Consider the following 12,349-nt stretch of genomic DNA (forward strand, 5'->3'; position numbering starts at 1 on the left):
ACAAAAGTTCTATTAATCTGGTAATAAGTAGCTGTGGTTATCTTCGGACCTATGTGAATCCAGCACTTTACATAATTCATGTCATGTCGTTATAGGTGCTTTGGTAGCAATGTGACATTTTAACCCTTGAGTCTTCCAGGGGTAATGAGTCTTGCGCGGCTCGTGTTCATGCCGTTTATTGTTTGTCATCTTCTCTTACGGTACTGCCGCCGCGTTTCCTTATTCCATTTACTGGCATCACTAACTTCCTGCCTGACCCGCCGGTGAGTGGCAGCAGCAGCGCTTATCGATAACTGCACTGTCCTACCATCTCTGGAGCGACCTCTAGTATTTCCGGGTCGTCATGTGTCTGGAGTTCAGTTGCAGACGGACCAGCAGTGCAGTCACTCGGGGGACGGAACGCCAGTGAGGTGGGGACAGCCATTGCTCGCCGACCGCTGGCGACACACATGAACTGTCCGACGGAAGGAGATTGGAGCTGGACGACCGTTGGTTGGTTGTTCGGTTGGTCGCCTCATCGGTGACGTGTATCTGGTCTTTTGACCGTTTCTGAGCCTTGTCAGTTGGTCATCTTTCCGGACGTGGCTCGCTTCCTTGCTTGTGCAGAGATGTCATGGCCAATGGGCAAGAGTTACCTCTGCATGGTTGGGCCCGAGCCAGTGTGCCCGGGTCACCGTGTCTCCGAGTTTCGAACGGACATCATGTTGAGTCGCGTTGGAGCTGTAGTCAGCTTCGGACGACCAAGACCCGCCCGACCGTTGCCGACACACGTAACTGGCAACGACCTGCGTTGGTCGTTCGGTCGGTTGTCTCATCAGACGAAGTGTATTTGTACGCCGACCGCTTGTGAAAACTCTCTGTTAATCAAATTGATTCGTCATTGTTGTTCCATAGTGATTGCTTTTACAATGGCTCGAGTTTTTGTGGAAGTGTGTTTAGGTGGAACTGTGTGCTTATTCTGTGATTTCCACTGAGCAGATGAATGCTGTCTGCGTACTGGAGTAGGCAGTTCGTCGGTTGCGACAGAGGGAATTGATTAGGTTGTTGGTTGGTTCCTGTGCCGTCCCTAGGTCGTGTTTCCACCCGATTATTTATTTAGTGTTACGCTTGGCTGCCTGTCTCACCTAAACTGTTGTTAGAGTTTCCTCCCCAGGCCGACCCTTGAGGCACTTCTGAGCACCACTGTTTGTTGTTTGTGATTGTTATTTTCTTTGGTCGCAGGTACTGTGCCAGGCCTTCAGCCTTCAAATTCTTGTTTCTCTGTACATAGGCCTTCAGCCATGTTTGTTTCAGAATCTGGTGCTTGTCTTTGAAGGTTTAGCTTGAATCATTGAGAAGGCCTTCAGTCGTGTTCTGTAAATGTTTATCTTAAGGTGTTGTTCAATTATTCTTTAGTAATTGTTTGGCCCTTCAGCCGACAAGATACTTCAAGTTATCTTAAGTTGTTTTTGTTGTATTGTGTAAAAGCTTATCTTTAAAGCCTCTCTTTTATCATGTAAGAAAGTTTTTATTGGGGTTTCAGCGTAAGAGTTTATTTGAATTTTCCTTAATATGGCCTTTAGCCGAAAATTGTAAATGCTTGGCTTGTAAAAAATTTCATTAACTGATCTGAAATATCATTTCGGCCTTTAGCTCGGAAGATATTGGCATTTTACTTAAATAAGGCCTTCAGCCGGTACTCTAAATCCTGCTGTTTTAGAAGCAATCATTTAAACTTATTCTGGATAAGTTACTTGAGCCCTCAGCAGTGAATTGATCTTTGTTGTTTTAAAGAGAAAACTGTGCATTGGCTTGAGGAATAAAGTTGTGTGTGTTCTTGTATAACTAACAGTAATCCGCACCTTTCCCCAACGTGATCCGCTCTGTCCTGCGAAACCAGCATTTCAGGTAACATCGCTATTGTGCGTTATTTTCACTGGATTTTAAGTATTCCCAGCTGTCAATGATCACTTTCAGTACCGCGGCCTGCTGCAAGACGTGCAGGAAGAGTGTCAGTGAAGTTCTGGAAGGTACGTCAGGGGTGTGCGTGCCATGGTAAATCCAGTGCGTTGGCTTCCTCGATTGAGAGTCCACGTGCGAACACCCCGATCGAGAGGGTCCTACAGATTCCAGACTGGGTTATAATCTGGGGAATTTGGTGTCCAGGAGACTACTATAAAGTCATCCTGCTGCTCTTCGAACCACGCGCTCACAGTGCGAGCAGTGTGACTCCTTTCATTGTCGTGCTGACACATGCTGTCGTGCAGACGAAAAACAAACTGCATGTGGCGATGAACATTGTCCTTAAAGAAAGATGCATAGTTATACTGATCCACTGCGCCTTCCAGAAGGCTAACTTTATTAGAGCGTAAGGTTTTAGGTTATATTCAGATTCGAAAGGGTCCAAATAAAGTAGGATTTGTAGGAATTCCACAACCCTTTAGTGATGCTATTAAGTTAATTTGTAAGGAGCAGCCAATTCCCATTATATCTAATTATTTACTTTATTATTTTTCTCCTGTTTTTAATTTCATAATTTCTTTGGCTGTTTGAGTAATTTTCCCTTACCTAACTTATATATGTTCTTTTTCTTGTGGATTTTTTATTTTCTCTAGATTGTCGCACAGATGACAAAATGGTAGATATCGAAATAGACGACAGAGGGATAGAGAAACAATTAAAATCGCTCAAAAGAGGAAAGGCCTCTGGACCTGATGGGATACCAGTTCGATTTTACACAGAGTACGCGAAGGAACTTGCCCCCCTTCTTGCAGCGGTGTACTGTAGGTCTCTAGAAGAGCGTAGCGTTCCAAAGGATTGGAAAAGGGCACAGGTCATCCCCGTTTTCAAGAAGGGACGTCGAACAGATGTGCAGAACTATAGACCTATATCTCTAACGTCGATCAGTTGTAGTTTTGGAACACGTATTGTGTTCGAGTATAATGACTTTTCTGGAGACTAGAAATCTACTCTGTAGGAATCAGCATGGGTTTCGAAAAAGACGGTCATGCGAAACCCAGTTCGCGCTATTCGTCCGCGAGACTCAGAGGGCCATAGACACGGGTTCACAGGTAGATGCCGTGTTTCTTGACTTCCGCAAGGCGTTCGATACAGTTCCCCACAGTCGTTTAATGAACAAAGTAAGAGCATATGGACTATCAGACCAATTGTGTGATTGGATTGAGGAGTTCCTAGATAACAGGATGCAGCATGTCATTCTCAATGGATGGAAGTCTTCCGAAGTAAGAGTGATTTCAGGTGTGCCGCAGGGGAGTGTCATAGGACCGTTGCTATTCACAATATACATAAATGACCTGGTGGATGACATCAGAAGTTCACTGAGGCTTTTTGCAGATGATGCTGTGGTGTATCGAGAGGTTGTAACAATGGAAAATTGTACTGAAATGCAGGAGGATCTGCAGCGAATTGACGCATGGTGCAAGGAATGGCAATTGAATCTCAATGTAGGCAAGTGTAATGTGCTGCGAATACACAGAAAGATATATCCTTTATCATTTAGCTACAAAATAGCAGATCAGCAACTGGAAGCAGTTAATACCATAAATTATCTGGGAGTACGCATTAGGACTGATTTAAAATGGAATGATCATATAATGTTGATCGTCGGTAAAGCAGATGCCAGACTGAGATTCATTGGAAGAATCCTAAGGAAATGCAATCCGAAAACAAAGGAAGTAGGTTACAGTACGCTTGTTCGCTCACTGCTTGAATATTGCTCAGCAGTGTGGGATCCGTACCAGATAGGGTTGATAGAAGATATAGAGAAGATCCAACGGAGAGCAGCGCGCTTCGTTGCAGGATCATTTAGTAATCGCGAAAGCGTTACGGAGATGATAGATAAACTCCAGTGGAAGACTCTGCAGGAGAGACGCTCAGTAGCTCGGTACGGGCTTTTGTTAAAGTTTCGAGAACATACCTTAACCGATGAGTCAAGCAGTATATTGCTCCCTCCTACGTATATCTCGCGAAGAGACCATGAGGATAAAATCAGAGAGATTAGAGCCCACACAGAAGCATACCGAGAATCCTTCTTTCCACGAACAATACGAGACTGGAATAGAAGGGAGAACCGATAGAGGTACTCAAGGTATCCTCCGCCACACACCGTCAGGTGGCTTGCGGAGTATGGATGTAGATGTAGATGAGATAGCCCAGGAATACCACGAAAACATTCCCCATATCATAATACTCCCTCCTCCTGCAGTGTTTGCTTTCAGACGTTACACGCCGCACACTCCAACGACCATGTGCCAGAGAGACATGAAACGTGAGTCTTCTGAGAAGGCCATATGTCGCCATACAGTGGACGTCCGTTTACAGTACTGGCGTGCAGTTCTGGCCTTCCTCGACGAAGAACAGCAGACAACTTGGGTACATGAACCAAGATCCTGCTGCGGTGGTCCATATACAGCAATGTTCGCTGAGCGTTCGTTAAAAGGACGCTGCTGATAGCTCATTGGTTCATCTGGACTGTCAGTTGTTCAACGGTTGCACGCTGATTCGCCCGAACACATGTCGCCAGCCATCGTCAACCCTTGTGATGTATGGCCCGTAGTTCGCCATACTTGCCTCGGAAATGGTGTTAGATACAATTTAACCAGGGCAGTACGTGAATAGTTTAAAAACAGGGCCTCTTCAGAAATATTTCCACCCTTGGCCCGAAAGCCAATGATCATGCCCTTTTGGACGTCAGATAAATCGCTCTGTTTCCGCACTACGACAATGACCGCACTGTTTTCGGTATTCCCCGATACGCTTTATATACCCTCCGCTGCTAAAACTGTCTGTCACCTACAGTTTTTCGCGCTTATTGCACTTTGAAGTCTAACTTAGGCCGTCGTCATATCAATGTGAATGGTCCGTACAACTGTAGAATAACAATAAGATAATGTTGTTAAAAAGATATTCAACGTATACGTGCGTGAGATTGTCACATTGCAACGTAATCGTATAACTTAACTCTCGCTCGTTTAAAATAGCATGTCGGGCAGGATTGACGCCCTCACCATTCCCTTTTTCTCACCATCAAAATCCTGTGAATAGTAGGGATTTGGTTTTCCGTCCGCTGTTTGAGCTCTGCCTTTAGGCGGCTGTAGTGGTATGCGGAGCGAGTGACATTGCACGTGAACATTTAACAGCTTTATAGTTAGAATGTCATGACTGCGACCTGTCTGAATCAGCGCCTTAATTTACGCGCGGGGTTGATTACAAGTGTGCTTTTCTCTCCTTAAAGATGTTCGGTCAAGTTGAGAAGTTGATAATGTTCTCTTATAAACGTTGTATCCCATACAGGGTGTTACAAAAAGGTACGGCCAAACTTTCAGGAAACATTCCTCACACACAAATAAAGAAAAGATGTTATGTGGACATGTGTCCGAAAACGCTTAATTTCCGTGTTAGAGGTCATTTTAGTTTGTTCTTCCACCTACGCTCAATGGAACACGTAATAATGATTTCATACGGGATACCCTACCTGTGCTGCTAGAACATGTGCCTTTACAAGTACGACACAATATGGGTTCATGCACGATGGAGCTCCTGCACATTTCAGTCGAAGTGTTCGTACGCTTCTCAGCAACAGATTCGGTGACCGATGGATTGGTAGAGGCGGACCAATTCCATGGCCTCCACGCTCTCCCGACCTCAACCCTCTTGACTTTCATTTATGGGGGCATTTGAAAGCTCTTGTCTACGCAACCCCGGTACCAAATGTAGAGACTCTTTCATGCTCGTATTGTGGACGGCTGTGATAAAATACGCCATTCTCCAGGGCTGCATCAGCGCATCAGGGATTCCATGCGACGGAGGATGGATGCATGTATCCTCGCTAACGGAGGACATTTTGAACATTTCCTGTAACAAAGTATTTGAAGTCACGCTGGTACGTTCTGTTGCTGTGTGTTTCCATTCCATGATTAATGTGATTTGAAGAGAAGTAACAAAATGAGCTCTAACATGGAAAGTAAGCGTTTCCGGACACATGTCCTCATAACTTATTTTCTTTCTTTATGTGTGAGGAATGTTTCCTGAAAGTTTGGCCGTACCTTTTTGTAACACCCTGTATAATTGCACACATTTTCAGGGATTTTACTGGTCTCATACGGATATGACTTTATGTATCTAGACCTATGCGGCAAGTGAAAATTTTTATCAAGGTCGAGAATCGAAAGCGAGTCCCCTGCCTAATAGCCACTGAGCCACATTGACACAGCGGTTCAGACAACTGCACAGACTAACCTGACATGCCTCCCTCCTCGATCCAGATTCTCACTGCCGTTCCAGTCTCAATCATATCTGTACGAGACCAGTGAAGTTAATAATTGGCAACCAGTACTGTACAATCGCAATAAAGTCATGAGATGTTCAGCGGACTCCCTTGAACTCATTTTATTGCGATTGTACAGCATCGGTTGCCAATTATGAACATAAAAAATGATCGCAGGCCTCAGACGGGATTTTATGTCCTTTATATCACCAGTGAAGTCTCTGAAATTGTGTCACTTCATCTGTACAAGTACCTGTACCTGGGTTTCGGGCACTATCCCACATATGTTCGCTGCTGAGGTACTAATTCAGAACATGTAGAACCTCGGCAATTCCGTTCGTGTGTAACGGGGGAATTTGAAGTAGACTGGGGCGGCAGTGAGAATTTGGACCGAGGAAGGACACGTGGCAGGGTAAGCAGTGCAGTATTGTGAACCGCTGTGTCCAGGTAGCTTATTGTGAAACGCACCTGCCTAGTAATCGGAAGACCCGTGTTTGATTCCGGGCCTTAGTAGAAATTTTCACTCGCCGCTTCAGTCTGTATACATGGTATCATTCGTGTAAATCTTTTATAGCAATTTTGTAAATATAATGATCATAATGTAAAATGTGTAGCATGTCAGTTAGATGTTAGAGAGAGGCCGATAGTCCTAATCTCTTCAAAATAAATCAAAAAGTAAACGAATCAATATTTTGTGCGGCTGATCTCAGCTTCTCACCCTGTATATATTGCGCTTTTTGAGCGACTGCGGCTAAAGCCGGTGCTTCCTTGTTTTCGACGCCGTGCGGCTGTCGCTCCCTTTCTCTCTGCTTCCCCTCTGCCCGCCCTCTTCCTCACCCTCCACCCGAGGCAGTGCGGCTGGCCGAGTCCTCGCCTTTCCCACGGTTCAATTTCCTCGCAAAGTGGCTTTCCAGCAGCGCGGTCCGCTGCCCCGGGAAGAGGCGGCCACTGTTTCCATGAATGCAGATGGCGGCATCACAAGGCGCGCCGCTGTCTAGCACTGCGACCTAGAAGCTCGGAAAGATCTTTGGGTTGCTCCGACCATCGTGGAACCGCTCAAGATCTAATTGCTCGCGTTTTCTGAAAAGCGTGGGTGCTCCGTTGAGTGTATTCGTCGCTTTCGTTGTGTCTTAGCCACTGTAGTTACACACCTGTAGTGTTAATTCGGTTACGTTAGGCTGACCTGTACTCGGCAGTTTACATTTACACGGTGATTCAAAATTCCTATTTCAGGCTTCTAGGAGTTGTGGAGCGTACTTAGTAGATGAAGTTTTAGTTAGGAACCCACGTCCGAAGATGTGCCGTTTGGATTCAAAATAAATCTTCCGCTTAGTACGGAAACTGCCAAGACAGTGACCCGCGTGCTGTATGATCACATGGCGTGAGCTTCGTTACGAGTACTTAGGACTCGGGTTCTGTTGTATGTGACTTAGGACGTGCTGTTCAAATTGGAGAGCGGAGCACGTACGTGGAGCACCTCAGCTAACCCTCCTAGTTTCGAACGTACCAGTTTCTCGCAGCCGTTGTTGTATTCAGACGAAGGTGTTATGTGACGTCATAATTACAACAGGGCCTGAAGACGGCGCCATCTTCTCAGCTTGTGTGCGTATCGTGATGTGGGAGATTTGAAAGCGATTCAACTGTCAAACTTATTCTATATCTAAACCGTTCATTTCCGGACAAGGATTCCTTATCAAAACTTCATCTACTAAGACCCCTCTGTAATGCGTAGAAGCTTGTAACAGGAATTTTGAATCCTGTCAAGCCACTGTACGGTGCATGGCGGAGGACACATTGTAACACTCCTATCCATTTCCATTCCTACTTCACTCTCTAAACATTCTGAATAGTTTTAAAAAAAGGCAGTCCATATTTCAGTTGATTATTTATTTCTAATTACGGTAATCTGTTTCGGGTCATGCGACCATTTTCGGACCAAAGGATCCATTTGACGTGAGAAGCTGATTCACGGAGATTATTTGAGTACCAATTGGTACCTCTCCACAGTTTCAGGCGCCAGTTGGTACTCACCGCAGCTCTGTGACCGGTTTCGGTTTATACGACCATTTTCAAATCAAAGGCTCCATTTGGCCCGAGGAGCCGATTTACGTAATGAATACCCATTGGTGCCTCTTCGCAGTTGCAGGTAACTGCTGGTACTCACCACAACTCCGTGAACCCAGTGCTTAAGTGAGCTAGAGCTTATGGTTTGAAGATGATAGTACAGACTGAAACTGGTATCCGAAATTAAAAATAATTAATAAAAGGAGATCTGCCCAGTCTTTTTTGTTAAAATATCAGGTACTATCGCTGTGGTCCTTCAATGATGTCAGAAATTATATATCGATAGTGTTTCGCGAAAAGAAAAGTCTTTTTCCTCCCGGGATTCCCAAATAAGTTCACGAAGTATCTTCGTAATACTAGCTTGTTGATCGAACCTATCGGCAACAAATCCACCAAGATTCTTCAGATTTGTTTCGACCTCTTCCTTTAATCTGAAGGGATCCCAAACACCCCAGCATTACTCAAGAATGGGTCACACTATAGTTCTATCAGTAAGCCACGATTATTCAAAGAGCCGAACTTCCATGTATAAAACAAATTCAAACATGCGCTTACTTTAAATATCAGTTAATTTCTTAAATATTTGACATTACGCATGCAAGCAAGAAAAAATGTTAGGAAAAGGTTGACATTGTGCTTGAAATGTGCCGCAAGTCACTAAGTGCTCTCATTATGAAACACTGGATGAATATAACATGGGTAATTTGCGCTCTGTTTTAAGCACACGCAATTTTTTCACGCATGTCAATGCTTTTGACATCATCTATCCTGATCTACGTGTCACACGATAATAAACTTTTGCAGACACATTCAGTAGTATATATAGATAGTGCCTGCAAAGTGGGTTGCCAATATAGTAGAATAAAACTAATAAAACTAATAAATTGATGCCGGCTGCGGTGGCCGAGCGGTTTTAGGCGCTTTAGTCCGGAACCGCGCGACTGCTACGGTCGCAGGTTCGAATACTGCCTCGGGCATGGATATGTGTGATGTCCTTAGGTTAGTTAGGTTTTAGTAATTAGGGGACTGATGACCTCAGCTGTTAAGTCCCATAGTGCTCAGAGCCATTTGTACCATTAATAAATTGATACCTGATATCTGATGCTGAAACTTTACGGCATGGCCAGCGAAAATGTAGTAAGTAAACTTTCACCCTTTCATCATTTTATGTGGGTGTCAGCTGGGAATAGTGTCTTAAAGGTTTGAAATGACGTATAAAGTTTCTCGGATGTCGCTAAGTGCTCTCATTCTCAAATAATGAATGAGGTCCGTGTATTTGCTCGCGGTCACTGTCTCAAGAGGAACGAACAGTTTCTAACTGTAATATTTGCCTTGTTGCGATAAACGTTTCACATAAAATTGTACCTCTTAACGAGAAGGTCATGGCAGCATTTTGAATTTTTAAACTCGGTGAAAATCAACGCTAAATACTGAAAATCAAATTTTTGTTGCTCTAGAAGCCGTTAGATAAGCAACACGGAATTTGTATTTTGTTCTGGGAGAGTAAATTAGTAATGTACAGTGTGTTTCCGCAAGAGCGTGCAAAAATGTAACAGGACATAGAGGATGCTCCACTGAACAATTTGAGGTAGGCAACCTGGGGTCAGAAAGGCCAGCTTAAGGAGATATGGAAGTAAGTTTGTGTATAACTTTCTCCAGCATTACTCTTTTCTAGACCGCTGCGGTCGCGGGTCCGAATCCCGCCTCGGGCATGGATGTGTGTGATGTCCTTAGGTTAGTTAGGTTTAAGTAGTTCTAAGTTATAGGGGACTGATGACCTACGATGTTAAGTCCCATAGTGCTCAGAGCCATTTGAACCATTTGTGAACTCTTTTCCAGTTTATTTACTACTAACATGCTTACAAGTTTACACATACTGTGCTGTTTATTTACATGTACCTCTTTATTTGCCTGATTTTTAGGAAGTCATGAGCCATGTTTTGTTTACTTTACTTGTTCATAAGGTGATTCCGTTGTATCCTATTTACGTTGTCGCAAGGCAGAACGCGCTATGAATCAACGACAGATCCATTCATTACTCACTGCTGTTCAGAGACGTGCGGTTCAGTACGATGGGGCAGTACCAGTACAGTTTCACAGAAGTCACTGGCTCGTTCCTTGTGTGTGGAGAAGTAGGTTGCAATGCTCTCGCTGTTAAAAGGCTGTTTCCTAACAGGTATCCAGCACGACGACTGTTTATTTCTCTAGACCTACGAATGCAGGAGACTGGTTCATTCGAAAGAAGAAACGGGAACCTGGCAACTTGGGGACCACACCAGGGATATTTGTCAGGTTGCGTCGGAATCTCGTTCGCTAATGTCATGCTTGCATTGAGATTGATAGCCGTCAGTTTCAGCACGTTTTGTAAGATACAGTGCAAATGGTACTTCCATTGTGTCATTAATGGTATTTGTAGTTAACTGTTACACATGTAAATAAGAAGGTACACAGTAATGTGATTTTATTCCTATTATCTCATTAAGCTGGATTCTCCGACCTCAGGTTCCATAGATCAAATTGTTCAGTAGACATCCTCTATGACCTGTGAAATTTTTGCAAGCTCTTTCGAAAACATCCCGTAGATACGTGGTCTCCTTTCTACGTAGATGGCTTCTAATTGCTCAAAATACTCTCTATAAGCCAAATCTGGTCACTTACCTTCCTTATTACCACTTTACGTACTCCTTCGATTTCATATCGTTTGGAAACGTTACGCCGAGGCATCTAATTAACGTGACTGCATTAAACAGTGCACCAATAATACTGTATTAGGACATGACAGAACCTTTTTTTCCTCCTCATCTGCGTTAACTTCCATTTTTATTCATTTGGGGGAAGTTGTCATTCAACACTCCAAGTGTAAATTCCGTCTGAAGTCATCCTGTATCCTTCTACAGTTACTCAGCGACAACACTTCCTTGAAGAGGATGACAATGGAAATGGAAATAAGCGTTTGGCGCCATTGGCCGGGAGGCCCCTTGCGGTGCAGGTCCGGCCGCCTTGGTGCAGGTCTTATTATATTCGACGCCACATTGGGAGACCTGCGCACCGGATGGGGATGAAATGATGATGAAAACAACACAACACCCAGTCCCTGAGCGGAGAAAATCCGCTACCCAGCCGGGAATCGAACCCGGGCCCGTAGGACGGCAATCCGTCACGCTGACCACTCACTTATCGGGGCGAACAGGATGAAAATTATTAAACTATATGAAATAAAATCGTCACCACTTGTGAACGGTTTGCTTTAGGACGTTCAAAGTGCACGGTTGGCGGTGCGGCATGATTGGAATTAGTGTGCTCGTGATGGTTTGTTTAGCGACGGAGCCCACTTTCATTTGGATTGGTTTGTCAGTAAACAAAATTGGCACATTAGGGAGACTGAGAATCCGCATTTCGCGATCGAGAAGCCTCTACACCTTCAGGTCGTGACTGTGTGGTGTGCAGTCTCCACTCACGAAATAATCGGTGCGAAATTCCGTAATGGCATCGTGACTACCGAACTGTACGTGAATATTTTGGAAGATTATTTCATCCCCATTATCGAAAGTGACCCTGATTTCGGCAAGATGTGGTTCATACAAGACGGAGCTCGACCACATTGAAGCAGGAGAGAGTTTGATGTCCTGGAGGAGCACTCTGGGGACCGGTTTCTGGCTCTGGGGTACCAAGAGGCCACTAGCATGTGCTTCGATTGGCCGCCATATTCTCCGGATCGGAACACATGCGATTCCTTTTTGTGTACATCAAAAACCCCAAAACCATTTCTGAGCTGAAAATACCCATTCAGAAAGTGATCGACAGCATCGATGTTCCGACAGTTCAGTGGGTCACGCAGAATTTTGCTGTTCGTCTGCGCCGCATCATCGCCAATTATGGCAGGCATGTCGAAAATGTTGTAACCTAAATCCTAATATCTTTAGTGACGTTTATATGTTGAATAAAGTGAGTGTACGCCGTAGTTTGTAAATAATTTTCGTTTTTTTCATATAGTTCAATAATTGTCACCCTGTGCACTAC

This window comes from Schistocerca cancellata, chromosome 9, assembly GCF_023864275.1.
Source record: "Schistocerca cancellata isolate TAMUIC-IGC-003103 chromosome 9, iqSchCanc2.1, whole genome shotgun sequence".
Taxonomy (NCBI): Eukaryota; Metazoa; Arthropoda; class Insecta; order Orthoptera; family Acrididae; genus Schistocerca; species Schistocerca cancellata.